Source organism: Python bivittatus, unplaced genomic scaffold (genome assembly GCF_059951505.1).
Source record: "Python bivittatus isolate LINGU-HERP-01145 unplaced genomic scaffold, Pbiv_v1 ctg000070_np1212, whole genome shotgun sequence".
Taxonomy (NCBI): Eukaryota; Metazoa; Chordata; class Lepidosauria; order Squamata; family Pythonidae; genus Python; species Python bivittatus.
This window is the reverse complement of record NW_028277034.1, coordinates 32540790-32558773: the sequence shown is the minus strand read 5'-3', so window position 1 is coordinate 32558773 and position 17984 is coordinate 32540790. Positions and strand designations below refer to the sequence as shown.

Here is a 17984-nt window from a genome sequence, read left to right as displayed (position 1 = left end):
ACCTTTCTCTAATTAGTAACATGGGCTACCTAGTGCTACCAGAGGTGAGAAGAACTCTTGGATGCTACTTAAACACATGTTTAAACACACTCAAATTGAAAGATGCCTGGTGTCCTTTCACTGCTAACCCTTTGCAATCAATGCAGTTAGCATAGCATGGATCTTCAAGTGTAAGCTTGAAGTACTATAAAATGTGGTCCTTGAGCCCACAACAAATCACCTTTAGTAATAAGGGAGAGCCTCTCATGTCTGGCTTACTACTACCATTATGTGCAATGGATTTAGAGTCAAGAGAAGACAATTCATTTTCTTCCTTCACCCTCATCCCCTGATAACAACAGAGAGTGGCAACTGCCTAAAGCATCAATACCACCATCTCTTCAGCTTGTGCAGAGAGAAAAGTTTCTTCCCCAGCACTAGGCTCTTCCTCAGCCTCACAGACAACAATTTGCTGGTAACACCAGCAGGAGGAATGGCCACTGTATTCCTAGCCTTCTAACTGGCCTAGTTCTCCCAGCCACGGCTGCTCAGTGAAATTTTTAGGCAGAGGCCAATATAATTTGGAAAATGTATCTAGCTAACCCTAACCTGGGGATGGTGTGGGTGGTGGGAGCAGAAGCCTTAACAATGAGCTTCTTTTTAAAACAGAAAAAGTTATTCAACATGTATGCACATCTAGCAAGCAGCAGCAGCACTATCAATACTAGTACATATAACATTAATTGGAATAATTAATTCCCCAGATAAATTAGGACACCTTATTGAGGGGTGGAGAGAAAGGGATATAATTGTATTTGTAAAATTTATATTCTGCCTTTTTCCCAAAACCTCAAAGCTGCTTCCATTTTATCCCCACAATGCAACCTTATGAGATATATTGAATGTAGTAGAGTGACTATGAGTTTTATGCATAAGAATGGACTTTAATCCAGGTTCTTCTAGTCTAGTTCAACACTTTTGATTACTTCACCACACTAGAACTGTTTTGCCAAATGTCAAAGCAGTGATCAGGTGCCCAGGCGATTGTTTCTTTTAGTTCTTTTAGACCCAGAGACAATGAACACACCAGTAGGTAAGGAGGTTTTAAGCTATATTGTTAACTCTAACAAACAGATTTAAACAGGAATGCAATAGCATAAGATTAAGAATTAAACAGAAATATATAAGCATAGTATAAAAACATAACATACCAAGCAAGATAATAAACTCTTCCCCTACTGTCGGGAGCTACCATATGGCAAGAGTGGAGAGACCCCAAGATAGTTTAGATAACACAGAACCTAGTCCCAAGGCCTGTGTCCATGCTCCAAATTCCAGGGGCAATGCCAGGCTTTTTATTAAAGTCTAGCACTGCAATCCCATGACTCTGTTTTGAAGTCAGGGGCTCTAAAAATGACCTTGACCAGATGTTATACCTGCTCCTCAAAAGATTCCAGAGCCTGAGATAAGGCTAGTGTTTAACCTAAACAATCCTGAGGGTTTTCCTCCCCCCACTTCTAAGTAAAAGTGAAAAACAAGCCAGCTAAACATTAATATGATTCAAAGTGAGCTTTCTTAATGTGTTCAGGAGAAATCAAACCATGTCACCTAAACTCCTTGAAATAACAATGGTCTTCCTCATTGCCACTACAAGAACTCAAAGTGGTGCTGATTTGAAAGCAAAAGAATAGCAGGAGGTGTCCCTAAAATAACACTGGATTGGATTGTTGGTTGGCAGGCAAGCGGATATTTATAGGCAGCAGAAGCACAACTCTAATGTTGAGTCTAATGGTCACTGGCAACAATTTCTTCATGATAAATTGTTCCCTGATCAGTCAGGTCCAAAATGGCTCCCTTTGTGCAATCTGCTTAAATCCCGCTCCTTTGTTCCATATCTCCATGCAGATCCCAGCTATCCCCACCCCACCCCTAGACTCCCAAACCTAAGCTCCTGCTCCTCCTTCCCTCCCAGCCTAAGCTTCTCTTCCATCTCTCCTGCTGCAATGGCCTACACATAAAAAAATTAAAAGACAACTTCCAATCAGAGCAGCTGAAACAAAACAGAACACCCAGAACACTACCCAGAACACTTACATCTCAATCCATATCCAAAACAAACAATCTTATTTATGTTTGTGTTCAGAACCAAATACCTGAAATGCATTTTGGGTTCAGGCACTTTCCACCTGAAACTATATGGTCTCTGTACAGAACAGTTCATGCATGGAATGTTTTACAGCATCCCTAAGAATTTCCAAATTTTGACACATTTATATTTTATCAAATAATGGCAGAAAATCAGAGTTTTGTGGATTTTTGTTGTTGCTTGTTTGGTGATGCATTTGAAAGATTTTCAGGGGCTGCAAAATATTCAAGTATACATGTGAACTACAGGCTCAATGTTAAGAAGTACCAGGAACTTTTTCTGGATAAGAAAATGCATATCCAGCTAGAGTGCTGAGTTTATCAGCTTAATCTTTAAATTACAGAATCTTTATTGGCGATCCAATTTGAGGTGATTCATCATGTCAAGGTATAATTTCATTTGCAAATGAATTAATGCTTTGAGATATTTTCGTTTCTAAAGTAATTTTGTAGTCACATGTTAAGAAGTGCATTCCAAAATTGTTTTCATGATGAGGTAATCTATGTACTCTGTCTTTAAAAAATAGTAATGAGGGGAGGAAGACACAGAGAGAGATAGAGAAAAAGCAAAATACAGTAATAGACACAAATTCTATCAAAATCAAATTATCAAAGGACTTAATTGCTTGGTTGCTTGTTCAATGTGTCCATGAAAAGTTAGCTGTTTTGGAAAAAAGAGAGTATATAGATAGGAATGTGAGTCAGACTGAAATCACAGATGAGTGAATATGTCAACAATCAGAAAAGCTTCTAACTTCCTTTGTTAACGCTGCCAACTATCTGAGGATTAAATCTGAATTTTAGAAGAGGAATAAAAGAAAACAATATTTCATGGAGAGACATAATTAGTTCAAAGTTCAAAATCTTCATGCTTCTGGATGTTCTGGGGGATTTGGTAGACATATGTAAAAACGAGGAGATGGGATACCTGCTTCAGTTGCTTTCCTGTTCTGCATTATTATTTCCAGACTAAGTGAGGTTGGAAATTGCATCAAGGGAATTCCATTTTTCAAAACTAGATAGTCTAAGTTGTGTTAGAAACTCAATAGCCTGCCTCTGAGAGGCATCAGGAGACTTAACGAAGTTTTATCAATAGATGATAAAATATCTATAGATGAACATTACTTACAAACAGAAATTATTGTTAATAAAGGCATTTTACAATAAAATGATATTTGATTAATATAAAATGCCTTCATTAACAGTAATTTATTTGTTGTTTCATGATTTTTCAGATATTTAATTTCATGATTTTTCAGATATTTACAGTAAACATTGTACAATATATTATATAATTAATGACCTTGGCAACTATTATACTTGGTTAATAATTTGGCATTTTCCAAAAATGTAATTAAGAAAGAAAATCCAGGGTTCAGTTATGATATGATACAACATAGGAGAAACAACTTAGGAGAAATTGTTCTTCTTGTGAACTAGTAAACTCTTCAAATCTGAAGCAAAACTGAGCCACTTTTATGAAGAATCTGAAAGTTGAGAAATACAGTTTGAGCTGCTAATCAATGAGCTATTTGGAAATAGCTGACACTGATTTTTTCCACATTCTATTAGACATAAAACTAAAATTAAACCTGTTTATCAGAATTCCCTCAGTAAATGGCATTTTGAAAATTTACTGCCAATTTAAAATTATACAAGACTGCATTTGGTCTCCTAAACCATGTTATTCCCATCTAAATTGTAATAAAATCCCATGTAAATTGTAATAAAATAGGACATGGAATCAGTTGTTTGCACGGAAAAAAACCCTCTATTTTAGCCGAATACCTAGGTGATGCTCATTTACGCTGGAATGCAAATCCAAATGTCAAGAAAGTGTATCTGCATTTGATTGGATGCACAACAGAGTGACAGTAAATTGTATTTATTATTAAACATGTATGTTCACTCCCTCAAAATAACTTTCTCCAAAGGAACAACAGTTTCAAACAGAATAAAATATTATTTATTTAAAGTAATTTTTCTTTCACAAGTATGCATGCTTCCCATCTCTCTGGATCACATTTTCTGTTGGTTTTTTATGTATATAGTTTTTTTATTGAAAGTTTTAACAACAATAATAATAACTACTACAAACTGAAATAGAATGAAAGAGAAGAAAGAGAAATGGAGAAAAAAAGAAAAAGCTATAAGTACAGAAAGAAAAAAAAGTAGAAGAAAAATAGAAAGAAAAAAGATATAAAGAAAGATATAAAGAAGTGGCTTCTGATCTTCACAGCAGTTATAAGTACAATTATATTTTAAGCCCTCTCTCTAAATGTACATCATGATTCTCTTCTTTCTATAATATATCCTATCTAATCATCGAAACCAGAAATCATAAATTCATTTTTTTATTTTTTACACAAAAAGTCCATAAGGGGTTTCCAATCTCTAGCTCATATTTTCTGGAGGCAGAAGGGACTGCAGTGTTAAATTCTCTTTCTCCAAAGGAAACAAACTGCTGATACAAGCCAATTGTTATTTCAGTCCATTAACCAGCCAAATAAAGCCCACTTACATTTGTTTCCAAGTAATCTAAAAATGTTTTTATGTTCTTTTAAATCAGTGGTTTTATTGTGATGCTTTCTTTATTTTGCTATTGTATGCTACCCCGGTCATAAGCATTGTTAATCCATAAACAAAGAAAGTATGCATTTAAATGTATAAATAGACAATAGGAATGATATATCAAACAGAAATAAAATATCAGATTTGCTTAAATTTTATTTAGGCAAAATTAAAAGATTTTGTTTTCTTAATTTCGTCAGAATTCCAGGGATTTTTTTACCAGATAAGGAGAAATATAATCTAGCATCCAGTTTTTAATGTACTGGTAAATATTTCGTTTTTCACAGAAATTAAAACTTTATTTATTGTACATTCTATTATTTTTCTCACTCACAAGTTCTCTGTGCCTGCCTTGTGTAACAGAATACTTCAGATGTCCTGACCCTGATGGCATTAAAAACTTTTACCCTAGGCTTTGGGCTAGAAGTCACATGAAGCATTTGGAGTGGGGGGGGGGCTTGTTGATGTGGATGTAGCTTCTGCCCCAGGCATGATGGGTTTGGGGATTTTGTTGGTATTTTTATTGTTTTAATTAACTCTTCAGTACCTGAAGTATGTTAAATGGGCAGCTATACAAAATGAATGAATGAATACATGCATACATACATACATAAACTGGTCATGGAAAAACCGTTGTGGAATTAAGTTAAAGGGAACCACTTAAGTCTTAGGGTTATGCATTGTTTCCTTTTCAAAAATCCTCAACCTCAATGGTCAAAAAAGTCTGCTCCACCCTCGTCAGTGACATTACCACAAAATTCATTGCAGCCCATGTCTGCAAAAAAGGTTTCCCATTCCTGCTTCAGGATATGTCCTCAGATTAGCTGAATTGGGTTTTAGAAGAAAGTATTTTATAAGGAATAAAAACATGCCGTAATAAAACTGGCACTGCAAATATTCTTGCTTCTTAACGGGCCCGTGCAATGCTTCAGATTCAGTCTTCAAAATGTGCTTCAAAATTTACAGGAGTGTAAATGTAACATCTATCTGCAATACCTTAGAGCAGCCATGTATTTTCCCAGGACCATGTGCCTAGGAATTGGAATGCTCTTTTAAAATAGATGCTACATTTGCACTCCTGCACACTGAACCAACTTTTGGAAATCAAATGCAAAATGCCAACAGCAGTATTTCATTTCTAGTCACCTTATTTAAAGTTTGTGAGTAAACAGGAAAACATTCATAAATATCCCAAACTTTAGCTTATACATTGCATTTCTCTCTGATTTTCAAAGTTATAAATATATCCAACTAGAAAATGTAATTTTCTCTTGAAGACAAATACACATGTAAATCAAAAAGTAGAAAATTAAACACACATACCTGACTGCAGTAATACACATTAAAATAAAAAGCCAGACAAATCGGTCCACTGTGAATGTCATAATTATTATTGTAAAGTGCTCCTAGAGCTTGGATGTTTTAATATTTCACAGTTCAGAACATTAAAGTTGTACATTTACTACATGTCAAGCAGATGGTAATTGCGCTCTCAGTTGTGTGGAATTTCAAACACTGTTACTTTATATGACCTAAGAAATGGAATATTATGTATGTATGTGGAAGTGCAGCCATGTGGGAAAACAGGACACAATTCTGTGTATATAAGCCTCACTTTGTAAGTTCTGTAGGCAGGCAGGTAAAGAATAAGGAAGAAATTATTTCCAACCCCATGACAAAGTTTCAGCTTCTAGGGCTGTAGAACTATCTCATGATAAAATATACATGAATAGCTACTCTTATCTAAGGCAACATTTGCATTAAAAAATAAACAGAATCAAATTCCTATTTTATTTATCACATCAATAATAGCAAATTATTAATACCACAATAAATAATTTCTCATAGGTCACAGATAATAAAGTTATTTTGATTACTATATTGATATATCCTTATCAAAGATCAGGTGCAGACAACTTATGAATTACATCTGACCTTTGAATCCCCTTTTTACAGTCCTTGGAGCCCTAATGATAATCCTGCCAAAGGTCCAAGAAAGGTATACATTCCTTCATGGTCTGCTCAACTCCTGGTGTCCGTATAGTTTTATTGGAAACAATATAGAATTGAATTCCACTGTCTTCTTCTAGTTTAGTCTACAGCCCTAGGATGTCTTTGTCACCCATCATATACTAGCCCAGGATTGATCCTGACTAGCTTTTTAAGAGATAACCTAGGTATTGTCATCAAGTCAATGAAAACTGGCAATATTATTTTATATCAAGCTTTTGTCACCTGCTATAGAGATTCCAAGACAGAACAAAAGTCATACTGTTACTAGATATCAGTATGGCTGAACACTGAGATCAACTTTTGCACAAATACAGGTAGTTCTTGACTTATTCGTTTAGTGAACGTTCAAAGTTATAATGGCACTGAAAAAGTGACTTACAACTGGTCCTTGCACTTACAACCATTGCAATGTCCCCGCGGTTGCAGCATCCTGTGGTCACGTGATGGCCATTTGCGACCTTCCAGCCAGCTTCTAACAAGCAAAATCAATGGGGAACTATGTGATTTACTTAACAACCACATGATTTGCTTAACAACCATGTTATTCACTTAATGATACAATGATTTGCTTAACAACTGTTGCAACAAATGTCATAAAATTGGATGCAGTTACATGATGCCTTGCTTAATGACCGCACTGCTTAATGATGAATTTTCTGGTCCCTATTATGGTCGTAAGTCAAGGACTACCTGTAGGTAATTTTATGTATACAGGTAGTCCTCGCTTAACAACCATTTATTTAACGACATTTCAAGGTTACGATGGTCTCAGAAAAAGTGCTTTACGACCGGTATTTGCACTTACAGCTGTCACAAACCATCACACCACCCCCTGCGGTAACATGATCACAATTTGCAACCTTTTTTACAGCAGTTGTTAAGCGAATCATGTGGTCATTAAGCAAATTCCAGCAAAAAAATCCATTGGGAAAGCTGGATTCGCTTAACAACCATATGATTCACTTAATGACCATGTGATTCGCTTAACAACCATTGCAAAAATGGTCATAAAATCAGTTCCAGTCACATGGTGACTCACTTAATGACCGCCCCGCTTAACTACCAATTTTCCGGTCCCTATCATTAATCAAGGATTACCTGTATGTAACTTGTAACAAAGAACTTGCTTTTCAGTACTAAATACAAATGTACAGTATCCTACCTTGTCTACGTGTCTGATACTACTACTTTTAATTGCATTCATTATAGTAAATCATCATGTGCTTCTCTTTTACTTTTTGCATATAAATCTTGAATCTAGAGACCTTTATTTAAGAGAGCTATCCCCAGCCATATACTTTCCAGAAATGTTATATGAACTAAATGCAAATGAGAATATCCAGTTTAAAGAAGGACCAAAGTACTCTCTTTGATATAAAAATTGATATAAAAATATGTCCTAATTAGCAGCCATAAAATACAATTAAAATATAAATATACAATAAATAGTCATTGTTGTTACATATCTCAATACATTATTTATTTAACCATACAAATGTAGTAGTACTTAGCTCTTGCTGAAACAGTGGCTCATAATTCATGGCAAACTCATCCTATAGATTTCAGTGGAAACTAGTTTCAGCTACTTTATACCATTTTTGGGGGGAGCAGTCTTTTCCAATTGTAATAATAATGATTCTAAAATTAATAAATCGATCCTTTAAGCAATATACATTAGGCTTTTCTCATTCTTGATTTTTTCCCTACAGATTATACATCTGACTTTCTCCGGTTCTGAAGCATTCACATTCTGGAGTTATGATTTCCTTTCCTGGGCTATTAAGAGCAAATATCTGTAGTGATAGCCTACTGCAGCTTTTTAAAATAATAAATAATCCTCTTATGTTTTTATTACTTTCTAGTTTGCATCTTTTCCTAGTATTTGAACAGAGTTTAGAATTCATTAAATAAGGTATCTGCGCATACAAAAGAGTTTTGATTGAAAGAATGGTGATAGCAATACACTCATTTATAGAGATATATAAAACCCCACTGATGAAAGAAGATTAAAAATGTTTTCTTTACTTCACCAAGGCAAAGGAATAGTTTATATGTCCTCTTCAATATCTATTGCTATTCTGGCAGCTGTTCCTCATACATACACATTTTTAAAAAATTTATGGTTACAATCTTAGGCTTACATGAAGCCTGATCATATACAGGTTTACTCAGACATTTTTTTCATATAATTATGCATGAAGTTGTATTCTTAAAGTCATACTATACGCAACACTATATCTGCATTTAAACACGCATGCTTTATCCAGCTGCTTTCATTTGGACAAAAAATATACTGAAATGTAGAATTTCAAAACATCTTAGAATCACTGTTACATGATACTTACTAATTGTACAACTGCCAAACATTAAATTAAAGGCAATATATAATACATTACATTAAAACTCCACCCAATTCTTATCTTTAAATCAATGGGTAAATAAAGTATTCATCAAGGAATAAACTTTGTTAAACTATATTGCAGATGAAAATAAGAATTGTTTATTTTACTCCTATTAGCCTATGCATTTATAGTCTATTTTATGATTATCCGATGAAAAGTGATAGACAAAATTTACTTTATTTTTCAAAAGACAGTTTAAAATAGCTTCATACTGATAGTGTTTTTGTGTATGTCATAAATTATATTGTAATATTATCTTCTGTAGTGAAAAGGTAACCAGAGTTACAAAAATTCAATCATAGAACATGTTACAAATTTATTTATAACTGAAAGCATTAATTTGTAGATTTACCTATTTGTTCTGTTTTTGTGAGGAATGGCATAATAAATAACTGCTTGATAATTAAATTAAATTAAATTAAATTAAATTAAATTAAATTAAGCCTTTACCCAAATGGCAAGATTCAAAAGAAGACTAAAAACAGTCCTTTCAAAAAAGTCATGTAATTTAAACAAAAAATTAATGCAAGATTTAATGCCTTTAAATGAATGCACAAACAAGGCATCCTTTGCCTCTAAAAAGCTCTACTGTAACAGAAGCTAGATGTTCTGCGGTTAAAGCTGTCGCTTCATTCCATGAAAACACCACAAACTGAAACATAGCCCTGGCATTCCTTCATCTCAATTTAAGTTAGATTTTTGGACTGTTTTCCATAGCATGTTTCTTCAAACCAACAGCCAAAGTCTAAAATATTGTCTTTTATATGATCTTGAAGAATATAATTACAAAATGAAAATTTTGATATGTGTTTATTCACTAATCTACACACTTTTTAAAAGGGCAGGATAGATTTGTAAATACACAAGCACAATTCAGTTTGAAGAGACTTTTGTGTTTAAAATCCACATGTTTTACATGGAATTTATAGAATTAAACCCATAGTCAAATCATCAGTTTTTAAAGACCGGAACTATATCTAAAACACAGATTACCAGATTGGCATTAATTTATTAAAGTTTTAAAGACTGTCTTCAAAGCTGCCTAACAATTAAATGAATTTTAAGGGATTCCTTGCAAAAGTTAGCATGTGACATATGCTTGCTTTCAGTCACACAATAGACACTGCAAATATGTGTCTGTTTATGTGTGCATGTAAATAAATTTACAGATTCCAAAGTTCAAATAAAAATTAATGTTACCTACTTGTAGTAAAATGAATTTATAACAAATAACTCCAAACCACTATATACGGTACAGAGTGATAAGATTTAATGCCTGAATAAACAATGTATTTTTCTGGACACTTACAGTCAAACAACATTCATGTATTAATTTATCATATAATACCAATAATATATCAAAATATTAATTGCAAAAATTTATCCAGAATTTCTGAAGCTATTGTCAAAATAAGAAGTGGCATAAACAATCATACTTAAAATTAGTGAAAAAACACCTAGAAGAATAGTTATCAATTTGCTATAAAGTGATAGACAACCCAAAACATGAGAGTCAGATTTTGGGGTTTAACTTTATTTCAACATTATTTACAATAAACAGATCTGATATTACTTTGATCTAAACATAAGGGATACTTTTATTTCTATGTCTAGTTATTTCTATATTAATATCTTGATCTGCTGCAATATCAGTTATGGTACTGCAGACAAATATACCTGTAATAAATCTTGGGACTGATAATGTTAGAAAAAAAGGTTATAGAACTACATCTAGAATGATTTTTTTTTCAGCTTGCATTATTTACATTCATACATACATCTGATAGGCGTGTCTTGTATTAATCAATTTTTAATTTTATGCTTTGGAATGACAGTTATTTCAAATAGTAGTAGTAGTAGTAGTAGTAGTAGTAGTAGTAATAATAATAATAATATGACATAACAGCCCAGACTTAACAATTGTTGTTAAGAAAGACAAAAAAGTCTGGATAGTGGACATTGCAATACCTGGAGGCAGCAGAAGAGAAGAGAAAGAACTGGAGAAAATCACCAAATACAAAGACCTGCAAATAGAAGTAGAATGACTGTGGCAAAAAAAAAAAAAAAAAGCAAAGATAGTTCCAATAGTAATAGGTGCCTTGGGTGCAATCCCAAAACATCTTGAGCACCACTTGAACACCATCGGCGTTAACAAAATCACCATCAGTCAATTGCAAAAGGCAGCTTTACTTGGAATAGCTTAAATCCTGGGACATAATTTTTAACACCATCAAACAACAACATCTGCCCATCCCAAGTCCTTAGAAGGACTCGATAGGTGAATAAAAACATCAAATCCAGTCTAAACATCTGGCTGACTATGTGACCAACTATAATAATACAATGACAGTAGCTTCAAATAGATTGCATAAGATAGATCATAACTTTGTCAAGTAAACAAGCAACTGTCTGCTGACCAGTTGGCACAAATTGAAGGAATAAAACAAGAAAGCGCACACAGTTCCTTTGAGACTGACCAGCAACAATCAAAATAGGAGCCCTGGACCTAAAATTATACCTGTCCAGATATGTTTAATTTTTATAACATTAAAATGGAATTAGCATAATTTAATTTCATAACCAATAAGACTATACATAGTAAGATACTATATCGTATACACTGATGAGATTGCTCACAAATGTCAGACAGAAATCTTTTCCAGCTCTATCTAAAGATATCTAGGTTTAACTCTAAGGTGTTTTAAATATATCTGTAATCAACCACCATAGACAAGTATAATCTATATTATACAATTAATTTATACAATTAATGTGGACTATAAAGCATCAGGCAAACAGACCCCTACATAAGAGATTCACAATAACTATTTGGTGGCTTCTAAATATACCACATTTGTGTGCATGTATATAAGCTCTAACAGGCCTAAAACATGATTTCACGGGGACAATGTGGCAAATTCAAGCACCCATATTACAAAAATACATTTAATTTTGTTGCCTTATTTATTAGGTGTCTTGTTTTTCCTCTGTACTAATGCTGAAAAACTGAAGCCATCATGTTTTTCATGTCACCCTGATATATTGACACTAAATATATTCTTGCATGCATTTATTTATCTATGTACCTACCTACCTACCTACCTATCTTAGCATTTGCTCAAGGTGAAAAATAGTTGAACTAAGGAAAAATTGATACACTTTCAATAGAACATATCAAAATAAGAATCTATAAGAAATATTTCCTGTTGCCAAAGCTCTGCAGATGTTTGAAATAAAAAGACAATGCAAAAGAGTAGTAATTGTATGCCAGTAGCCAATAATATTTTTGCTTCACAAAATAAAAATATTATGGAAAGATTCAGAACTAAAATATGTCCTTCAGATTATCATATATTTCAGCCATAATAAAAAGAGCAGAAAAAGCAAATAATCTGTAACCCTTCATTTTTTTTTAAAAAAAATCCCTCTATACTAACGATGTCATTCTTTTTATAATAGGGAGCTAGTTCAAAAGTATATTTCCTATTATAAATATGGCTGGTAAAATAAATGATAAATTATTGCTATAATGTAAATGACTAATTATTGATTTTACAAGACACATTTATAATAGGAACATTATAGCATTAATTACATGTACTGTATATACATTTGTAAAAACATGGGATTTCTCCATATATAAGTTAAAACTAACTGCAACTATAAATGCAAGACTGTAATGAACAGTGATGCTGGAAATGTAAAAGATGAAGATGAAACTATTAACTATAATTAATCACAGTGTTTCATTCAGTGGGACTGTCTTTGATTCAGCTACTGCAAAACATGGTTCAATCCTTGAAAAGTTTTAACAAGAACCAGGCTTTATGAATATATGGCACCAGTCCTTCCCTGCCTTCCAAAGAATCATCACATCCAATTCAACATGCTAGTTTTAACTTATAAGGCTCTAAGTGGCTTGTAACCTCACTAAGATGGAGTGTCTCTTCCCATAGGTACCTATTCTTCTCTCTTTGTGATCTTTAAAAGGGTTTTCTCATATGACCCTCAATGAAAAGTTTAAAGTTTATGGCCATGGAATAAATGCCTTTTCATTATGACCTCTCTGGCTTTGGATTGCCTTCCCTATACACCTGCTACTCCTTTTTGGTGCCCAGTGTCCTGTTGCCCTAGGTTTTATTATTAATTCCTGTTTCTGATGCCTGTTATAGCTGTTATAATAAGTGATGCATTTTATTCTCACTCTACTAATATTTTCTGTCAAACTTTTTTCTATGCGCTGTTTCTAAAATGTGGTTTCCATTGTTTTAACTGTATTCTAATTTCTACAATGTCTAAAACACTTCGTCTTTGAAACAATTATAAAAAATTAATAAATATTACTAATAAAAATATATCTTCACAATTTGCTTGAAGTGACAGTGCAAGTTAACTTTGTATTGCTATTAAATTCACATGAATATCCTTGAGAGTTGCATGATTATATGCTCAGCTAGATTCCTGAATGCCTCTTCTAATATACATTTCAACACTATTCTATAATTTTCTAACTAAAAGCAGGTTTAAAATTATAGAATTATCCTGTATTTTCCATCAGCTTTTGTCTCTAAGTGCATAGCTGAATAGTTTCTTAGTGTCAAATAACATTAGACATGCAACTGAGTTTACACATGTTTACTCAGAAATAAAACTACTGTGTTCATAGGACAGCAGTCTAATGTTATACAGACCTATTCTGAAGTGATCCTATTAACAGTGGCAATTTATTTCTGAGCAGACATGCACACAGTTGGGCTAGTCAAACAGAGATGTATGTGGAAAAATATATGAGATAAAATCTGATACCATCAACTTGCTGCTGGAAATTTTGGTTCAGGTATCAAGATTAGAACAGTGAAAATCTGAACTCAACTGAATCTGAAATCATTTTTTACAGAGTTGAGCACAGAGAGTAACCAACCAAACTCTTGAAAAAGAAGTTATGATTGGAACTTGATCCTGTATTAACATAATAACTCCTCTACTCTATCGCTCATTCAAAAATAAACAGGTTCTGTTTATAAAATCTTTTTATTGTGAAGATCTATATTATACTTTACTGAAAATTTCACATACTCATGTTGCTGTATTCATTTTTAAAAAAAAAGTGGGCAAGAATAAGAATAAAGCTGAAATGCTACAAACAGAATATTCTGGTCCCTATCTCAGCCCATCTTTCCACAATGACCCACCACTTGTTTCAAAGACAGCATTGTCTCCCCACCCCTTTCCCCTTTCTCAGTGGTACTGCACTGATCTGTGTCACTGTTATCCAATGTGAAGGATTATGATATTTAATCATTAAAGTATTAAATATGTCCAGAAGAAAGAGTACAGATATTCTCCAATTATATATTACTTGATAGATAAAAAGTTTCATATACAAGTAGTGAAGAGATATTTTATAGTCACACTTTCAATTCTGTTAAATAAAATGTGTAACACAAGCCGCACACATTTAATTTTCACTTCTTCTAGTAACATATGTTCAGTTACTTTGCTTTAATTGCCACAATTTCAAGCAGGGTTATTGCCAAAGTCAACTGCAAGGCTAATCCACAAGAATTTCCAAAAGATGCAACAGTGAAAGCAATTTAAAAATTATCTAGAAAGGCATATTTATTTCTGCTGAATATATGGTTAATAGTAAATAATCCTATGCAGCAGGTCTATTCAAAACAAGACATATTTTTTAAAGAAAATGTTTTATCTTCTTTGTCTTTATTTCTTTGCATGTACCTTGTATTAAAAAAATCAACTTATGTAAACACAGTACAAGATAAAACTGAAATTAATCTCCAACATCAACTGTTCTGAAACTTGGAAAAGAAGCCAAAGTATTGAAAAGAATGTGAAAATTTACATCCCTGAAAATATTCTGGCAATATTTTAAACAACTGATTACACTTCAGCTTGGAAGTTTGGATTCTGTTTTGGACAGACTGTGGTGATGATATGGGTGGAGACAAGTGCCAGTATCCCATATCCTTTAAGTGGTTAGGCTGCACAAAACTTTGGAAGAAAGTAACTACATTCCTAGAAGGAATGGTAAGAACTAAAATTAAACATAACGATCAGACTGCCTCTTCTCTATCTCCTTTTTTCTTGCCTACCCTGCCTTTCTTGCTTTCTCTTTTGCAAAAACTTTCTGAATGCCAATGTGACACATAAGTCTGAATCTGTATTTTTTGCAAAAAAACAAACAAACAAACTTTGGGAAGTTGCAATAGAAATATTCAATGTTCCTTTATAGAAAAAGGACACATTACTGTTGGATGGAAAGAGAATCAACCTAATAAACAAACTTTCCATCCACCAAAAATAAAAAGGTTTTGGACAGGAGCCTTCTACAAATTCATTGCAGTTAGTTAACTTCTACTGATTCGGATTTGTCTGATAGGGAACCTTTGCTCAGTGCCTCATGGGTTACATCAAATAAACGGCAGGGCATGGGAAGGGACAAGATGGAAAGTGACTTTGGAGTAACAGGAAAGAAGGAAACCGTGTGAGCAACTCTATGAAGTTAAATCTCATTGAAGCCGTTCCACACCACCAACTGGCACAGGAAAAGTTGAACTCTGGTTGCTCCTTCTCTTTCGTCTTCAGTGGCACACTGCTATGTTAGAGAAACGATACACATCCCAAATGAAGACAATCGGGATTAAGACTGGCAGGCAGATTTGTCTCTCAAAAGACTGCGGAAAGCCAACAAAAACAACAAGAAAATAAAGAGAGAAATGGTGCTACTCTGCTATTGGAAAATACTTTACAGATTTAAGTTCGGAAGAGAGATCGGACTTGTCTACCGAGATTAGGAGATCCTCCTTTAGGTCTGACGCTCAGTTACATGTCACTCTTTTCAGAGTTATATGCTGGGCAGTCCCGTAGCGCAAACAACCCAAAATGATTGGTTGCGGTTATAAAATGGAAGAAGGTGGGGGAAACAAAGAGGTGAGAGAGAATCCCAATGGATGACAAGTTTCCAAAGATGCTACATCTTAGGTCTCGCCCGCGCGCAGCCTCCCGAGAATCTACGGCGCAGCGCTCCTGCAACTTCCTGGGGTGGCCGTTGGGGCAGTCAGGGCAGGGCTTGGAGCAGAAGCCGAGACTCCACTCTGATCTGGAATCAGGAGGGAGAGCCAAGCGCAGCAGACCTGACTTTCCTTACGTTAAAGCAAATAAATAATACCTCCAAGTATTCTAAAGCATTAGTAAGATCCTGTCCAGTAAACAGTTTAGTCCAGGGGCTCAGATTACCTAGCTGCACAAGCCACGCGACCTAGGGGGGCCCAAAGCTGCTCTGCTCTCGCGCCGGCTGGAGCGCCCCAACCCGGCGAGCGATCTCAATGGCGCGCAATCCTCCTCCAGCCTACCCCCCGACCCGCCGTGGCCGCAAGAAAAGCCTTGCCTGCTCTGCCATCAGGCGTTCCGCTTACCTGAAGGGCCCGCCTTGATTGGCCCGTGCCGACCTTGCCCCGAGTTCCTCAGACGAGGCGACGAGACTTGGCTCCGAAGGAGGACTGAGCGCGCCCGAAGCGCCTTGCTTCCCGGGGATAGCGGGACAGGGAGGCGAGAGACTTCCCTCAAGTCGTAGCCCTCGCCGCCACTCGCGTTGCCCTCGGCAGCTCGCTTTCTTTGATTTTGTTCCTTCTTTCTTAGCGGGGAGAAGAAGGGCAGGCAAAGTCTGGGCACATTCTTTCCATTCTTCGGGCGAGGAAAACTCTCCAGAGGTGGAAGAGACTGAGGCGAAATTGGCGGTGGCCGAGCGGGGAGAGGCTCTCTTGGGAGCTTGACAGCGACGCCCAGCAGCGAGCCTGCTTTACCGTTTAGGCAAAAACCCAGTCGAGGGAAAGGCGTTTGTGTGCGCGCCTTACTAATTCGCTTCCTGCCCGGCTGGCTAAGTTTAAAATGTGGTGTTCGCAATGAATGTCACTTGAGTACAGCCTGGAAGAGCCTCTCCCCCCAGCACACGCACACCCCGCCTGCTGCTTTCCCTCCCCGGCCCTGCTGCCACCCCACGCGTTTACTCGCACACACAGCGCGCGCAGGGCCACCGAGCATCAACCAGGCGCCTGGGCAACGCCAGGCGAGGTCCTGTCACAGGCGCCTTTTCTCTCTCACGCCAGTCGTCTCGAAGGGAGGGCACGCAGCCCACCCCTCACACACTCCTAGGCGGGCTTACCCCCAGGCGGGAGGAAGAATTCGTCAAAGCCTTTCTTAAGCTGGGACGAGGGAATATTCGTTTTACCACTTACTGAAAAGGTTCCTGTAGTGCTGGCGCTTAACCTGTCCCAGTGCCAGTCTCTTGCCCCCGGGGCAACTAGTTGCAAACAGGTGTCTTTGAGACTTATAATGTCAAGTGGGACATCGCAGCCCGGGAAGTGAGAAAGAGTTGGTAGGGCTGCAGGACTGAAGCACAGTACAAACTGGTATTTTCTAATACAGCTGATCAGGTTCAGTGTTTTTATTTCTTCTCCTTCATTTCCATCATTATCATCATCATCTTGATTTTAATGGTGAAAGAAGTCCCTGCCCTCCCCCTCTTCAGTCCCCATGATATTTTTACAATGAGATGCCAGAGAAAGACCTGGGACTTTGGGTATACAAGCAACAAGCCAAATAACTGAAGCTTTATCCTGAAAGCCTTGAACCTAATGTCACTTTCATTTTAAAATTAAAGTGTTCAGCAAATCTCAGGCTAATCCCAGACACAGACACACACACACTAAAATCAACAGTCTTAAGAATCATATTAGATTTTATACAAGGGATAACTATTTCACCAGGTTTGAAGGAACAGCTCAAAGATAATGAATTTAATTTGTTCTTCGGAACAGAATTTAATACAGGCTTTGAACAAACCTATGTTATTGC

At 35.7% G+C, this 17984-nt stretch overlaps 1 protein-coding gene across 1 annotated transcript in view; it reads right to left on the bottom strand.

The window, feature by feature from the left end:
* NDNF (neuron derived neurotrophic factor) overlaps positions 1-17132 on the bottom strand; it is a 36232-nt gene extending 19100 nt beyond the window's left edge. The window contains exon 1 of the mRNA XM_007432372.3: positions 16547-17132. The gene's annotated coding sequence lies outside the window, so the exon portion shown is untranslated. The remainder of the gene's footprint in view (positions 1-16546) is intronic.
* Positions 17133-17984: the final 852 nt, after the last annotated feature.